A 17,500-nucleotide genomic window follows, 5' to 3' on the forward strand; every position below is an offset into this window, starting at 1 on the left:
GCTCTTTCCAGGCTTAAACACGTGCCACGTACATCCTTCCACCTAGACACATACCACACATGTATAAGCTGGCTGCTTTCCTTGCACAGTTGGAATTTGTTGCTGAATTTAAAGTCACAGCTGACACCTATGTCTGCAAAATTAATTCAGCAGCAACAACAACAACAACAACAACAACAACAACAACAACAACAACAACAACAACAACAACAACAACAACAACAATCAAACACTCGTCACTGGGAGCAGTCAGACTATTCATTTGTTGTATGCCTGCAAGTGGAAGGATGTTCCTACCCCATGTAAAAGCCTGGGAATATCTGTGGTGGTTTACATGTTTTACACGGGAAGGAACAGGTTCTTTAAGACAAGCTATAGCCTTTTACACTTTCCCTATCGCCATGTTTACCCAGGCTGTTTGCTCCTCCCTGTGGATAAATGTTTTATCTACAGGTCTAAGTCTGTGTCGTGTCACTCACTCAGTACCATCTTCTCTTTAAATAGCAGTGTGATGTGACTAAAAAAAAGAAATAATTTGAAAAAGTTTCGGGGGAACTTTGGAGCACAACAATTTGACCGTCCACAAACGATAGAATGGTTGGTAGGGGAGGGGATGGTAGGGGGAGGGGTTGCGATAAGAAAACAGTATTTGTTTGCAACTCCCGCAACACAGTCCACGTAAATACTGTTCGTGCACTGGGGTTTCTCTAAAAGAAAACATAAATAAATAAATAAATATCAAATATCAAAACATTTAGTCAATCTGCCGACCTCAAACTAAAACATCAACACTGAAAGTCCGGCATCAGTCATCACCGAGACTAGTAGGGCTTGGCTAGCCGAAACCCGAAGACTGAGACTGGTCGCACTGATCTCCGCGAAGCATGCAAATTTAACCGGTGGGACATAATTTCACCGATTTTCTTTCATTCTGAGTACATTTTCAGAGTAAACATGACATCGATATATTTTTGGATGTATGAAATGATCAAGCGTACATTGCAATCAATCTGTAATTTCAACTTAACTAACATTTTCAGAATATTTATGCACAAATTAGATAATTAATTTTGAAGCTTCCAAGTTAAAGTGTAATCCCGGTGGGTTTTTTGTCTTTCATATCATATTTCCACTCAATTTGATTAAAAATGAGGACTTCCCAACTTGACCAAATGTAAAAAAAATAAAATAAGATTAAATAAAAAATAAATTAAATAAAACACATACACACAAATACAACAACAAAACAAGTCGGGTGAACCGATATAAAAACATTTAGTCAATCTGCAGTCATCAAACTAATCAGTCACCCCCCGCGGGTTAGGGGGAGTCCCATATTGGTTGAGACCAGAAAGAATTTACCTGATGCTACCCAGCATGTCGTAAGAGGCGACTAACGGTTCTGTTTCTTCTCTTCTTTTGTCTTATTTCTGCCTTACCAGTCCTTTCACCTATATTTCCTTCCAAGAAAACTCTCCCTACTATTCCCTGCAGTTTTCCAATTCTTTTCTTGTTGTCTTATTTCTACCTGACTGGATCCATCACCTTTATTTCACTTACCAAAAGTCTTCTTTTCCACATCCTTATTTCTCTGCACCCCGCATGTCGTATGAGGCGACTAACGGATTCTGTTTCTCCTTTAACCCTTGTTAAGTGGTTCTTGTATAGAATATAGTCAATGTTTGTAAAGATTTTAGTCAAGCAGTATGTAAGAGATGTTTAGTCCTTTGTACTGGAAACTTGCATTCTCCCAGTAAGGTCATATATTGTACTACGTTGCAAGCCCCTGGAGCAATTTTTTAATTAGTGCTTTTGTGAACAAGAAACACTTAACAAGTGGCTCTATCCCATCTCCCCCCTTTCCCCTATCCCATCTCCCCCTTTCCCTCGTCGCGATATAACCTTCGTGGTTGAAAACGACGTTAAACACCAAATAAAGAAAGAAAGAACTAATCAGTCATCGGCGAGATTACATTCACATGGTCTCGGCTAAACATGTCCGAAGACCGAGATGGGTCACGCTCGTCTCCGCGAAGCATGCGAGCATTATACTCAACCTATTTTCTTTAATTCTGAGAGCGTTTTTAAGAGGAATACAACAAAATATTGTTTTTAATGACAACTTTAATAAGCAAACTATTTAACTAATCTTCAAGCTTCCGAGCTTAAATGCAATCCCAAAGTCCGGACTCAATCAAAGATTGCTTGACCAAAATTTCCGCCTCAACTATCACTGAAAGCCGGATATGGCGTCATCAAAGACATTTATCGAAAAATGAAAAAACGGATATCATACCCATGAACTCTCATGTCAAGTTTCATGAAGAAAGCTCTACACACACACACACACACACACACACGCACACGCACACACTCCCACACACACACACACACACACACACACACAGACAGACACACATACACCACGACCCTCGTCTCGATTCCCCCCTCTATGTTAAAACATTTAGTCAAAACTTGACTAAATGTAAAGAACAAGTCGGGTGAAACACGTTGGGGAAAAAGCCTTCGCCCAGGGAAATGAAGCTTTGATCAAAATGATTTGTTAAAAAGAGTGTTCTGGAAAACAATCAAAGAACCAATCAGGGAACTCTACACCCGTAAATCCTGGAGGCAAATGATTGGTAGATACTATTGGGTACAAGGTTGTCGAGGATCCACAACAGATCACGCTACACCATTCTACCGTTAAAAAACAAAAAAAACGAGAGAAAAAAGTAGAACAAAGCAAAATCCACAACACGTCCAATGCTTTCACTCAAACTTGTTCACGGGTTCTTCTGATATTTCTTGCTGTTATTGTATGACAGAAAGGAACCGAGTCACTTCTGTGGCTTTTTCTCTTCAAGAAAATATTTCAAAAATATATATTTTTTTAAACATTTGACACTCGCAAGAAAAGGTTTCACATTACCTCTTAAAGGCTATGCTAGTTTTTAAGCAACTGTACGTACGTTGACATATTTTTCTTTGGGAACAAAATACTACGAGTTATAGCACCCCTCTGTCGTCGGTTATTGCGCCAATGTTTCCTAGCACAAAAATAGAAATCCAAACAAATATTGCTTACGTTAGAGAAATAAATCATTAAGTGCTCAAGTTCCTCTCTTTGTTGGGTCGAATTACACACACCTACATTCGAACCGTGCGAATTATGGTTTTCGCCTGTTGGCCATCTAGTCAACCCAAATTCTGTTTTTATAATTTTTAACAAGAAGAAACGGGTCACACGAAATATGAACCGGAATGCATTACCAGTTTTCGATTTCTTTTTACATTTAGTCAAGTTTTGACTAAATGTTTTAACGTAGAGGGGGGAATCGAGACGAGGGTCGTGGTGTATGTCTGTCTGTGTGTGTGTGTGTGTGTGTGTGTGTGTGTGTGTGTGTGTGTGTGTGTGTGTGTGTATGTGTGTGTGTGTGCGTGTGTGTGTGTGTGTGTGTGTGTGTGTGTGTATGTGTGTGTGTGTGTGTCTCTGTGTGTGTGTGTGTAGAGCGATTCAGAGAAAACTACTGGACCGATCTTCATGAAATTTTTCATGAGAGATCCTGAGTATGGTATCTCCAGACATATTTTTCGATGTTTTGATAAATGTCTTTGATGACGTCATATCCGGCTTTTTGTGAAAGTTGAGGCAGCACTGTCACGCTCTCATTTTTTAACCAAATTAATTTAAATTTTGGTCAAGTAATCTTCGACGAAGCCCGGACTTTGGTATTGCATTTCAGCTTGGAGGCTTAAACTTTAATTAATGAGTTTGCTCATTAAAGTTGTCATTAAAATTGATTTTTCGCAAACAGATTTAAAATTGATTGCATCGTATTCTTCATCACATTCTGAATCTAAAAATATATACATATGTCATGTTTACTCTTAAAATGTGATCACAATTAACAAAAATAGATTAATTAATCTTCCGATTAAAATTTAAGAAATCGATCCAAATATGATTTCATCTTATTCTTTATCATTTCCTGATTCCAAAAACATATAGATATGATAGGTTGTATTCAAAACAAGCTCAGAAAGTTAACAAGAATACAGAAAAGTGCGCTTTCTTGCTTAGCACAATACGCTACCGCGCTAATATGGCGTGTCAATATCACTACGTTTTGCACGTGGAAGATGAGCGGGGATTGACGAAGCTGTACTGTCTTGGTGAAAAAATAGTTCTTCTTCTTCTTCTTCTTCTTCTGCGTTCGTGGGCTCAAACTCCCACGTACACTCGTGTTTTGTGCACGAGTGGAATTTTACGTGTATGACCGGTTTTTTTACCCCGCCATTTAGGCAGCCATACGCCGTTTTCGGAGGAAGCATGCTGGGTATTTTCGTGTTTCTATAACCCACCGAACTCTGACATGGATTACAGGATCGTTTTCGTGCGCACTTGGTCTTGCGCTTGCGTGTACACACGGGGGTGTTCGGACACCGAGGAGAGTCTGCACACAAAGTTGACTCTTAGAAATAAATCTCTGGCCGAACGAATTTCGCCTTACGCGACTTGTTTCTTTGTATTTTAACCGGTATATAGAGACATTTTCTGGGGACACAATCTACACCATAACTAGCTAAATTTTAAGGTCTGCTCCTTCCCTAGTAATCGATTTGGCCATTGGATGAGATCCTCCCTCCACTTGAATTGGAGATATACCGAAATTCTGCTGCCTGGCTGCTTCCAGAGAAGAGTGGGAATTATTTCATGAATTTATTTTGCTGAAGTTCACTTGTGTTCATTGCAAGCTTAATTCAGTAACACACTTTCCTTTAGTAAAAGTATAATGATGAGAAATCGAGACTCGAAACACCAGATCGAGGTTCATGAACGACTTTACGGACATATACTGTTCAAAAAAAGAAACGCATAGCTTGTAATATTTGGTTAATTTAGTTATATGGCTACAAGGATATCCACCAAACTGCAGAAAATGTTTATCTGGTCGTCGACCTTTCGTCCATTGCCACAAGTGAGCTCTGCACGTGACGCATGCGTTATCAGTGGCTACAATGTCAAAATTGCTCATTTGGCATGACCACTCGTCATGCTTCAGTGTAATCTCGTGAAACTCGGGGAATATTGAGCTCTCACCATGTCTTCCAAAACCCATAAAAGCGGATTGTTCGCCACAAAGAAATCAGACGACAATTCAGCGACGAAAGATGGCCCGATTGAGCAGAGAAGACCGCCAAATTGCATTGGGTCGTTTACAAGCAGGCCAAAGTCAAAGTGCAATCGCCAGGCACTTCCACGTGTCCCAGAGCACCATCAGTAGACTGTGGGTCAGGTTTCAAGCCACTGGCTCCGTTGCTGACTTGCCACGAGCGGGAAGACCAAGGGCGACAACTGCTGCTCACGACCGCTTCATACGGCTCCGCCACCTCCGGAATCGTTTCCTGTCGGCCTCATCTTCTGTCCAGGCTCTCCCCGGGCCACACCGATTATCGGACCAGACCGTGCGGAACCGCCTGCATGAAGCTGGTTTGAGAGCTCGCAGACCTCACAGAGGAGCTGTCCTCACCCGCCGCCATCGCCAGAACCGAGTGCAGTGGGGCAACCAGCACCTTCGCTGGACCGTCCGGAATCACTGGAGACACGTGTGGTTCAGCGACGAGTCCTACTTCCTGCTCCAGCGACATGATGGTCGGAGGAGGGTCTACCGGAGAGTAAACGAACGTTACGCGCCCAACTGTGTGGATGAGGCACCCGTTCATGGTGGTGGAGGCGTCATGGTGTGGGGGGCGATCAATACCGCTGGAAGGAGCACCCTGGTGCACGTCCAAGGGCGCATAACTGCCCAGCGATACGTGGAGGAAATTCTGCGCCCACACGCCCTTCCTCTTGTGGCTGACCAGGATGCCATATTCCAGCAGGACAACGCTCGCCCGCACACAGCACGACTCACCACCCAGTTCCTCACCGACCACCATGTCCAGGTGCTTCCCTGGCCATCCATGTCGCCAGACATGAACCCGATAGAACACCTCTGGGATGAATTGGACAGACGTGTGCGCAGGCGAGAAGAAGCGCCGGCAAATCACCGCGATCTATTGCAGGCACTTCAGGAGGAGTGGGACACCATCCCACAGCAAGATATCCGGCATCTGATCCAGTCCATGCCCAGAAGGTGCCGGGCAGTTGTTGCTGCTCAAGGCAGTCACACCCCCTACTGACTTGACAGCCTCGGCACCCAATCGTATTGATTGACTGATTGATTTGAAGATGCAAATGAACTGTGTGTGCATTCAACTGTGTCCATACCAAATTTCAAACAAATAATCTAAATATTGGATTTTCTGTTAATTTTTTCGAAAAATAAAACAAATTTGGCAAGTAGCAACTATGCGTTTCTTTTTTTGAACAGTATAGTATATTATGGATTACAACCGGCCTGTCCTGGGACTGTGAGGTTATAGCCGCTGAACACTGCTGGACAGCAACACCGGTCATCGTACGCAATGGCCTCAAGCACAAGAACACATGCAAAGCAAAGAAAATATGGACCAGGTTGTTTATCAAAGGGACATTGTCTATCCGAATAAGTGTTCCTTTTAGCCAAAACACCAGTAGTGTTACGAATTAAGTCTAATGATCATGATAAATATAATCTTGGATATTTTTCCGTTTTGAAGGGTAATCACATTTTGGAAGAGAAGACCGGAACACGAGAAAATTACTCCCGCGAAAGTTTTACCCCGGAGTAAAAATTTCGAACGAAAATTTTACTCCCTTTACGAAAAAACTACTCACCCATAACAAGAGAAAATAACTTCCAACGACAGGTGTGTTCCGAGTCAACAATTCGGTCGAAAATGTTACTTCGCTGACGAATAAATAAAGAATAAATTATTCCACCCTAACACGAGCAATTTTACTGCCCATGCCAGGTGTACGCAACTTTTACTCCCCTGTTTCCTGTTAGTTTTGGTGGTGGAAGGGGTGGAGGGAAGGTAGCGCGACATTTGTCCACGCGAGATCACATATTGGTATTAACCCTTCGCCCGCATCCCATTTTCGCGTACGAGATTTTTACTGGAAATTAAAATTTTGGGAGTCAAAATTTCGTGGAGGGAGTAATTTGTTCGTACCTTGGGGAGTTCTTTTCTCGTACGAAAGGTGTACTCGGAATACGAATTTCGTACGAAATAATATATTTACTCCGGAGTAAATTTTTCGTTGAGTAAAAATTTCGTGTTACACCGGTATATTGCAACAAAGAGTACATGTATATTCATTTTGTTTATTCCTTTAAAGTCAGCGACTGAGCCCCCTCTTCCTCCATCAAGATAGGACACGCTCATCAGAGGAAAATGACATTCTAACTGAGCACATATCCAGACCGGGGTAAATTTAACATATTTAAAACCCCGTAAAATAAGTATTCAGAGCAGGAGATCGCCGGAAGCATTTCCTCGCCAATTGCCAACCAAGCCACCGCAACCAAATAAAACCAATAACAACCACCTGGTGCTGAAAGAGAAAAGTCTAATTAACACCAAACAAATCCTCGATAGTATCAGCAATAATAATCATTATTGGCTCAACGGTCGGGTTAAAGCAACTGCTGAGGCGAAAATGAAAGGTAAGTAAAGCCTGATATTAATTGGACGAAGTCGACTTCGCGAAGCTCGCTGCACGATACTTTGGCATTGACAGTTTCGTTAAAAAGACTTCGCGTAGTCTTCGCAAACTCAACTTCGGGCTTTGTTACTTAAGGAAGGCCATATGTTTGGAAAGAAAGTTATGACTACTGAACACTCCTTGCACAATGTGCATGCACTCTTCACCATGTATATATGTTACAGTTAATCTATGAAACCAGAGAATACGTGTATTAACTAAACTATTTTAGGTAATACATGAATTAAACGTTTTTTTCCGTCAGTTAATTCATGCAGGGACCTATATTTAGAGGTCTATGCTTCATGTATTACCTAGTTAATACACGTATTCCCTGGTTTCACAGATTAACTGTGACATATATACCTAACGGAAATTTCTTGAACACGTCTTTCTCATGAAGCCATAATGTGGACCACCACAGATCTATCAATGTAGACCACCACAGATCTATCAATGTGGACCACCACAGATCTATCAATGTGGACCACCACAGATCTATCAATGTGGACCACCACAGATCTATCAATGTGGACCACCACAGATCTATCAATGTGGACCACCACAGATCTATCAATGTAGACCACCACAGATCTATCAATGTGGACCACCACAGATCTATCAATGTGGACCACCACAGATCTATCAATGTGGACCACCACAGATCTATCAATGTGGACCACCAAAGATCTATCAATGTGGACCACCACAGATCTATCAATGTGGACCACCACAGATCTATCAATGTGGACCACCACAGATCTATCAATGTGGACCACCACAGATCTATCAATGTAGACCACCTCAGATCTATCAATGTGGACCACCACAGATCTATCAATGTGGACCACCACAGATCTATCAATGTGGACCACCACAGATCTATCAATGTGGACCACCACAGATCTATCAATGTGGACCACCACAGATCTATCAATGTGGACCACCACAGATCTATCAATGTAGACCACCTCAGATCTATCAATGTGGACCACCACAGATCTATCAATGTGGACCACCACAGATCTATCAATGTGGACCACCACAGATCTATCAATGTGGACCACCACAGACCTATCAATGTGGACCACCTCAGATCTATCAATGTGGACCACCACAGATCTATCAATGTGGACCACCACAGATCTATCAATGTGGACCACCACAGATCTATCAATGTGGACCACCACAGACCTATCAATGTGGACCACCTCAGATCTATCAATGTGGACCACCACAGATCTATCAATGTGGACCACCACAGATCTATCAATGTGGACCACCACAGATCTATCAATGTGGACCACCACAGATCTATCAATGTGGACCACCACAGATCTATCAATGTGGACCACCTCAGATCTATCAATGTGGACCACCACAGATCTATCAATGTGGACCACCACAGATCTATCCAAGTTGTTATGGGTGAGAGGAGCACGTTTTCACTTGGACACATACCAACAATCAACCGCCTAGCTGCTTCCTCTACAGAGTGGGATTTTTCGTTGAACATAACTTTCGCTAACTGCTTATTCGTCCTGGCAAGCCTGGCTTATCTCGCAGCTAACCTCCGGTGTAACACGAAATTTTTACTCCACGAAAAATTTACTCCGGAGTAAATATTTCGTACGAAATTTTTACTCCGAGTACACTTTTCGTACGAGAAAAGAACTCCCCAAGGCACGAAAAAATTACTCCCTCCACGAAATTTTTACTCCCCATTTTTTTTTTTTTTACACAATACCAATAAGTGATCTCGCGCACACGAATGTCGCGCTACCCTCCTTCCACCCCTTCCACCACCAAGGGGACAAGGGAGTAAAAATTTCGTACACCTGGCATGGGCAGTAAAATTGCTCGTGTTGGGGTGAAGTAATTTATTCGTTATTTATTCGTCAGGGGAGTAACATTTTTGTACGAAATGTTTACTCGGAACTCACCTGTCTTGGGGAGTAATTTTCTCGTGCAATGGGGGAGTGCTTTTTTCGTAAAGGGAGTAACTTTTTCGTACGAAATGTTTCCTCCGGAGTAAAAATCTCGTGGGAGTAATTTTCTCGTGTTACACCGGCATATCTGAAGGCCACCCCATTATCCGCCACCTGTGGACGCGCCTGGTTGGGGGTGGTCGCCCCTACTTTTCCAGGATTTTAGGCCAGTCACTAACGAGGGGTGTGTCTGAAACATGTGGACAAGGAGCACGTGTTGAAAGCTTGCCTCACAAAAAGCAAGAATATTCACTCTGTAACAACCCATAACATAACCGACAAGAGTTATTTCCGGAGTTCGTCTATTAAGGACAGCCCTTAGCGATGAATATCACGGTTACCGGTAACAGACAGAACATTACCCCGACGGAAAATTACCATCTTCTGCCAGAAATTACCATTTTCTGCCAGAAATTAGCATTCTCTACAAGAAATTACCATTCTCTGCAGCTTAAAGAACCGCAAGCTGCCAGTATTTTGGTAGATGGCGACTTGAAGCGTGAGTGTACGAGACTTGATTAATACGTGATGGTTCAGATGATGCGAGAAGAACGGTAACCACTATCGGTGCCACCCATGGACAATCGTGTGGTTTTTTTGCACGAGTGGGTTTTTAGGTGTATGACCATTTTACCCCGCCATTTAGGCAGCCAGACGCTGTACATCGAAATTCATCCCCGTCAGTTCAGAATAAAATATATTGTCTGCCAATTTGCCGTTATTTGCTTTTCGTATTAGAGAAAATGACTTCTTCTAAGACCTTTACCTTCTTTTATTTTATGTTTCCTTTTTTGAGGTGGGTGGGGTGGGGGGGGGGGGACATTATTTTAACTAAAACACTCTCAAGGAAGCAACGTGACTTACCACTTCAGGAGTCATTGTGTTGCTATTTGAAAAATGTAGAGAGGAAATGTAAACCATTCAGTTTCTGTACTGGCACTGTTTTTACTCATCTACACGAACAACAAAAATCAGATCACTTGTTCAAATTTTTGTATTGTATGATTCTCTTCAGGTTTCTACAAAGAAAATCACGATGAAGCCATTTGCGTCGTCTTTTTAATAAAGAATTGCAAACTTTCAGCAGCACTGAGATTTAACACGTCCATCAAACACTAGCTGTGACATTCATTATCGCACGCTTTTTCGACACAGTGTGTAAAAGCTATTTCTTTTTATTCCAGGCGTTGCGTTAAACTCATGTATTTACAGAAGACGATGCAGCACTTCGAGATGTCAATATACACCGTTTTTCGAAACAGAGCTTTATGTGTCTTACAGTTCCACGCTAAATCATAAATCCGTGCCCAGAATATAAAACTGCTTCTGAGACGTACGAATCGAATCCTTTTATTTCCTTAAAGGCACAGTAAGCCTCCCGTAAACCATCACAGATACTGTCAGGCTTTTACACACAGTACAAACACCCTTTCATTTAAAAACTCACCTCTTGAGAACATCCTAGGTGCCCTCCGTAAAGAGCGAGCAATTTTGAAAAAAATTATTTCTGCGTGGTTTATCTTACCCCTGAGCCATCGTGAACCCGTGTGATCCAGTTTCCCTTTTTCACAATGTAGTCGTCAGTTAGTAATTTGAATGCGACTCGATGTGAGCTTATCTGCAATAGCACGTTATTATGTACCTCTGACTATGCACGAAACAAACGGCTGTAGTTCACAAGAACTCTAGCGATGGCTTTTGACTGTTCACAATTCTCTGGTTCTTTGTTGGATAGCTTCACTCCTGTATCTGAGCAGTTTGTTTTGAAGATTTTGAAGAACACAGTGCCAAAGTCTTGTGAGCTAGACCCCATCCCCACCAACTTGTTTTATGAAAACCTTGACCTTTTTCTTCCCATCATAACCAACATAATCAACTCTTCTCTCACTTCTGGCACTGTGCCAATGGACTTGAAAACTGCAATAGTTAAACCTTTGATCAAGAAACCATCTCTGGATAAAAATCAGTTGAAAAACTATAGGCCGGTTTCCAACTTGCCATTCATTTCTAAAATTCTGGAAAAAGTAGTGCTTAGTCAGCTTCTCTCCCACCTTGAAACCAACAACCTCTGCAACCCTCTTCAGTCAGCGTATAGGGCTGGCCACAGCACCGAGACTGTTTTGCTTCGTGTTGTGAATGACATTCTTTCTGCTCTGGATAATGATGACCTATCAGTTCTGCTTCTCTTGGATAACTCAGCTGCGTTCGATACGATCGATCACTCTGTTCTGCTCTCTCGTCTCGAATCTGTTTTTGGCATTCACTCTACCGCTCTTCACTGGTTTAGTTCATATCTACAGGGCCGTAGTCAGTATGTGTCTGTCAATAATCTCTCATCTCCTCCATCTCCTCTCTGTTTCGGCGTTCCCCAGGGATCAGTTCTAGGCCCAGTTTTATTTGTACTATACACCACTCCTCTCTCTGCCGTCATCAAGCAACACGCAGTCAATCACTACCTCTTTGCAGACGACACACAACTCCAACAAGCATGCAAGCCTACAGAAATCCAAGCGGTGACGCACACTCTCCAAAACTGCACTTCAGATATTAAATCATGGATGACAAACAATATGCTCAAGTTAAATGATGACAAGACTGAATTTCTCCTTTTCTCTGGAGCTTCCTCTTCGACCACTTCCCTTCCAGCCTCCATCACAGTAGGTTCTAGTGACATTTCTCTCTCTGATAGTGCTAGGAATCTTGGGTTCATCATGGACTCCCACCTCTCAATGAAACAACACATCAAAAAAGTCTGTCAGACATGTTACTTTGAGATCAGAAGAATAGGTTCCATAAGAAAATTTCTCACTGTTGATGCCACTAAAACTCTCGTTACATCCTGCATTCTGTCCAGATTAGATTACTGCAACTCCCTTCTCATAGGCTGCCCTGACTCCACTCTCCAACCCTTGCAAAAAGTACAACACTCTGCTGCACGTCTCATTTTCAGAGCACAGCATCGACAACCCTGCACTCCTCTCATGAAAGAACTTCACTGGCTTCCTGTATCTGAACGTATTAGGTATAAAGCTGCCTGCTTCTGCTACAATATCATCTCTGAATCGGCACCTGCCTATCTTTCTGAACTGGTCTCTCTCTACACTCCCTCTCGCACCCTTCGTTCTTCTGATGATGCTCGACTTCTCTGTCAAGGTCGCTTTAAACGTTAAACGCAAGGCTCATGGCTTCCGCACGTTTTCGTATTATGGACCTCAGTTATGGAATTCACTCCCCTTTCAATTACGTCACTCTCCATCCATTTCATCTTTTAAGTCCAATTTGAAAACTCACTTGTTCCAACAACACTACGGATAGTTCCTTAGTATAGAGTCTGGGGATGTGAGATGTGCATGATGTGTTGTTTGAATCTGACAGTGATTGTATGATTTTTGTATACATGTATTGTTGTCCCGCGCTTTGAACTTTTGATAAGGCGCTTTATAAATGCCCGTTATTATTATTATTATTATTATTCAGAGGAACTGGCGATAGGCATAAACCGTCGTCTGCTACGAGAACCACAACCTTGCGTGACCCTGCTTCCGGTCTTTTCTTTTTCCAAACTTTCCAAACTTCGAATTGTACTGATCTTGTCTTGATGAAAAAAGAATTCTTTTATAATTTAAGAATGTTTGTGTAACAAGCTGTCAATTTATTATTTAGATTTTAAAAGTTAGATCTAGCGCCAAAACGCACCACGGTCCGATTGTCTGAGAGACAATCCGCAAAATTAATTCTTTAAAAATTGCTCGCTCTTTACGTAGGGCACCTAGGATGTTCCCGTTCGGTAAGTGTTTAAATGAAAGGGTGTTTGTACTCTGTTGTAAAAGCCTGACAGTATATGTGAGGGTTTGCGGGAGGCTTACTGTGCCTTTGGAAGTATGTCGTAGAGACCTTGCAGACCAGGCTGATGCAAAACTAGTTCTCGCATGAAAAAAAAAGAAGAGCAGAAATAAAAATCCAAAACGGTCTTCTCCATTTTCACAGTTTAAATTCCATCAGCTTACCTCACATTTAAATGTCTTAAATTGATCAAATTACCTTCAAGGTTGAAGTAAAAAGCACAGCGCTTCACCTGTAAACGATTCGTCTCACCGTCTCAGATCTGACCAGGCTTTTACATGGGATAAGGCCATCCATTCACTTGGACGCATACCAACAATCAACAGTCTGATTGCGTCCTGTGCAGAGTTGGACTCCAACCAGTTTCTGTCACCGCAGAACCAAAGGTTTTGTTTATTTGTTTATTTGTTGCTTAACGTCCAGCCGACTACGCAGAGCCATATCAGGACGAGGAAGGGGGGGATGAAGGGGGCCACTTGTCAAGCGATTCCTGTTTACAAATGCACTAACCCATTACTTGTGTCCCAGCAGGCTTTAGTAAAACTAAATTAATACCTACTGGAAGATTACCAGTTTCCAGTATGTTAAAATAGGCTTAACCTATCTACTGCTGGACTTACATCAGAACACTAACAGATTAAACTATACATGAATCGCGAGACAAGCGGCAAGAGAAGAGATTTTTGGAAAAAATACAGGTGAATGAGCAAGAAGGCAGAAAAAAGAAAAGAATTCATGAAGAAAAAGAGAGCATGACAGGAAAGAGGAACCAAAAATCTACCTAACAGCAAACTAGAAAGCTCCTGCGGTTCCAAAAACAGGAGGGGCCTTTAATTTCATAACCGCAGTGCCCCACTGCGGGAGAACCAAAGGTGTAGAAATGTGAAACATCGTTGTCTATATATATATACAGTTTAGGAGGCGGTAATTAAAGTTCTTCACGCAGATGAAGGTTCTTCTGTTTTCAATATCATATCACACAGCGCACAATTCAAGCAGATGAAGGTTCTTCTGTTTTCAATATCATATCACACAGCGCACAATTCAAGCAGATGAAGGTTCTTCTGTTTTCAATATCATATCACACAGCGCACAAATAATCTGCAGGAAAGGCTCATAATACTGCTACAGACAAGCTCGCATTGCAATTTAACTCTGGGTGACTGTCTTATTTACTTAGACGACAGCAGCTAATTCGGCAGTTTAAAATCGCACAACCGGAAAAGGATAGACGCGCTTCAATTACAGATAAACAAGATCGACCGTTAACCTTGAACGGTTGAAAACGACGTTAAACACCAAATAAATAAAGAAAGAAAGAAAGATCGACCGTTTCAGCTCTCGCGCTGCGGAAAAAAGTTGCGTGATATCAGACACTTGAAATCCCGTATCGAGTGTCAAAATGGCTATCCACTGAGTCAGTGAGGATCTGTGTAGTCTGGGAAGCTAACGGAGGACGTTTTTAATTATTTTAAAAACTCTAGGCAACTTTTAAGAAGTGATCAAGAAGAAAAGTTGCTTAGAACTATTAGTATTATCTTATGTTCAAATGGCTTGCTTACAGCTTTCGCAGTTTGAACCCTTTATACGTAAATTTTCGCAAATCAAGAGAAAAAACGTTCACATTTATACCTGAAATGAGCCCCACGCTCAATGACACATTTTAATATATTCGTTTGAACTCTCGTGCTTCTCAAAACTGTCACTGTGACCGAGGAATGCAGTGAAACGGAACTTGACAGGTGTGGACAAAAGACGTGCACCCGACACAGTATAGAGGTCAGTGGGGTGCCTTTTAACACACAAATAGTAATGATGGCCCTAAACAACCTTTCTTCTTGAGCACTATGTAAAAGTTGCTTTAATTTTTTTAAATAATTAAAAGCGTCCTCCGCTAGCCACCAGGACAGACTATACTTGTTGTTCCTTTCATTGCTTGACGCCGCACGAAGTCTTACCAACGTGTCAGTACGTGGTGCTGGATTTGTCACCGACCGCTCGATTAAACAGATTTTCGCGAATAAAGAGTTGAACAGGTGTAAAAGTCGACATCGGCTGTCACCATTCATTGTCGCCTTTCGGTTGTATTCGATTCATAAGAAAGAATTGTAAATAATAACCCATGTGTGTGAGTGTCAATGAGTGTGTGTGTGTGTGTGTGTACGTGTGTGTGTGTGCGTGTGCGTGTGCGTGTGCGTGTGTGCGCGTGCGTGCGTGTGTGTGTGCGCGTGCGTGTGTGCGTGCGTGTATGTGTGTGCGTACGTGCGCGTGCGTCGTCTGTCTGTCTGTCTCTTTGTCTTGTCTTTGTGCGTGTTGGTGAGTGTTTGTGTATATGTATGCGTACGTGCATGTTAGTTCGCACTGCCCTTTAGACATGGCGACTGCTTTCGAAGACATCATGCAGGCAAGCATTTTGCGCTCGACTCACAGATATATCAAACTCGCTAACACGCGGAGCTCATATTCCAGCGCAATGGCTTCAAACGGAATTTGATTTTTCATCTGCTTGGACTGCAGCCGGCCAGCGATCGTGGGAGTGTCAATGTGACGAATGAGATTAAAGATACGGTTACTTTCTCCACCTTTGTGTGTCTACCGTGCTGACAAGCAGCCCTGAAAGTGGCGAGTATTTTACTCGCCATGGCGAGTAAAAACATGTAACTGGCGAGTAGAAATGTTCATTTACTCGCTAAAAGCGAGTAAAGTTGCTGAAACAAATGCTTCGTTTGGCGACTAAAATTTGCTCTCTTGCTTGTACATTTTGAAAAGCACTAGCCAAAGGATAGTGCACCATTTTTGGGACTTTCAGGCCTGACTAGTTATTTTGTTCCCTTTCTCCATGTCTCAGACTCAGAGTTCTTACAGACGCATGCCCTTACTGCATTCAGTTGGCCGCTGTCAGCGTGAGTTCGATCCCAGGTTCGGCGGAAATTTATTTCAGAGTCAACTTTGTGTGCAGACTCTCTTCGGTGTCCGAACTCCCCCCGTGTACACTACATTGGGTGTGCACGTTAAAGATCCCACGATTGACAAAAGGGTCTTTCCTGGCAAAATTGCTTTGGCACAGTTAATAATTGTCTACCTATACCCGTGTGACTTGGAATAATAGGCCGTGAAAGGTAAATATGCGCCGAAATGGCTGCAATTACTGGCCGTATAAAATTTCATCTCACACAGCATCACTGCTGAGCGCCTAGAACTGTGCCCACGGAATATGCGCGATATAAGCCTCATTGATTGATTGATTGATTCTTGGAGAGGTTTTAAGGAAGCAAGACCTTACTTTCATAATGACATCCTGAAGAAGGCAGTTTGCCGAAATATTGAAAAATAAAAATCTAACCTGGTTACTGATGTGTCCACTTACGTTTCAATGCAAGACCTTAGTCTAAGTCTTGGAGTATTATCCCTAACTCTATATCTTTATCTGTAAGCATAGTCTTACTCCATGAGTTTTTTAAGATTCTAGCCGACATAAACGCCAATATGCAAAATAAATTCAGATTTAAAATGTCCCACTTTTCAGAGGACGAATTGAGGTTGTGTATATTAGGTGTGTGTTCAAGTGAACGCACTCTCTCATTCCACGTAAAAGCCTCTACAGACCAGTTCGTGGTGATTTACATACGGGTTTTTATAGGAAGGAAGGCATCTTTAAGATGTGATCGATAAAGACATCGTTCTAACAAAATTGGCAATCTGTTTTTGTGTATCACTGTTTTCCCGACACAATGAATGTTAAATTAGTCTCGAGAACGTTGGTTGCAGTAAGGCCTGATCATGGCTGTGTGCTCTCTCTCTCTCTCTCTCTCTCTCTCTCTCTCTCTCTCTCTCTCTCTCTCTCTCTCTCTCTCTCTCTCTCTCTCTCTCTCTCTCCTCTCTCTCTCTCCCTCTCTCTCTCTCTCTCCTCTCTCTCTCTCTCTCTCCCTCTCCCTCTCTCTCTCTCTCTCCCTCTCCCTCTCTCTCTCTCTCCTCTCTCTCTCTCTCTCCTCTCTCTCTCTCTCTCTCTCTCTCTCTCTCTCTCTCTCTCTCTCTC

At 42.4% G+C, this 17,500-nt stretch overlaps 1 protein-coding gene across 1 annotated transcript in view; it reads right to left on the reverse strand.

The window, feature by feature from the left end:
• LOC138952731 (polypeptide N-acetylgalactosaminyltransferase 5-like) overlaps positions 1–17,500 on the reverse strand; it is a 49,053-nt gene that overhangs the window by 30,943 nt on the left and 610 nt on the right. The gene's annotated exons all lie outside the window — the stretch shown is intronic.

The sequence above is a fragment of the Littorina saxatilis genome, linkage group LG17 (genome assembly GCF_037325665.1).
Source record: "Littorina saxatilis isolate snail1 linkage group LG17, US_GU_Lsax_2.0, whole genome shotgun sequence".
Taxonomy (NCBI): domain Eukaryota; kingdom Metazoa; phylum Mollusca; class Gastropoda; order Littorinimorpha; family Littorinidae; genus Littorina; species Littorina saxatilis.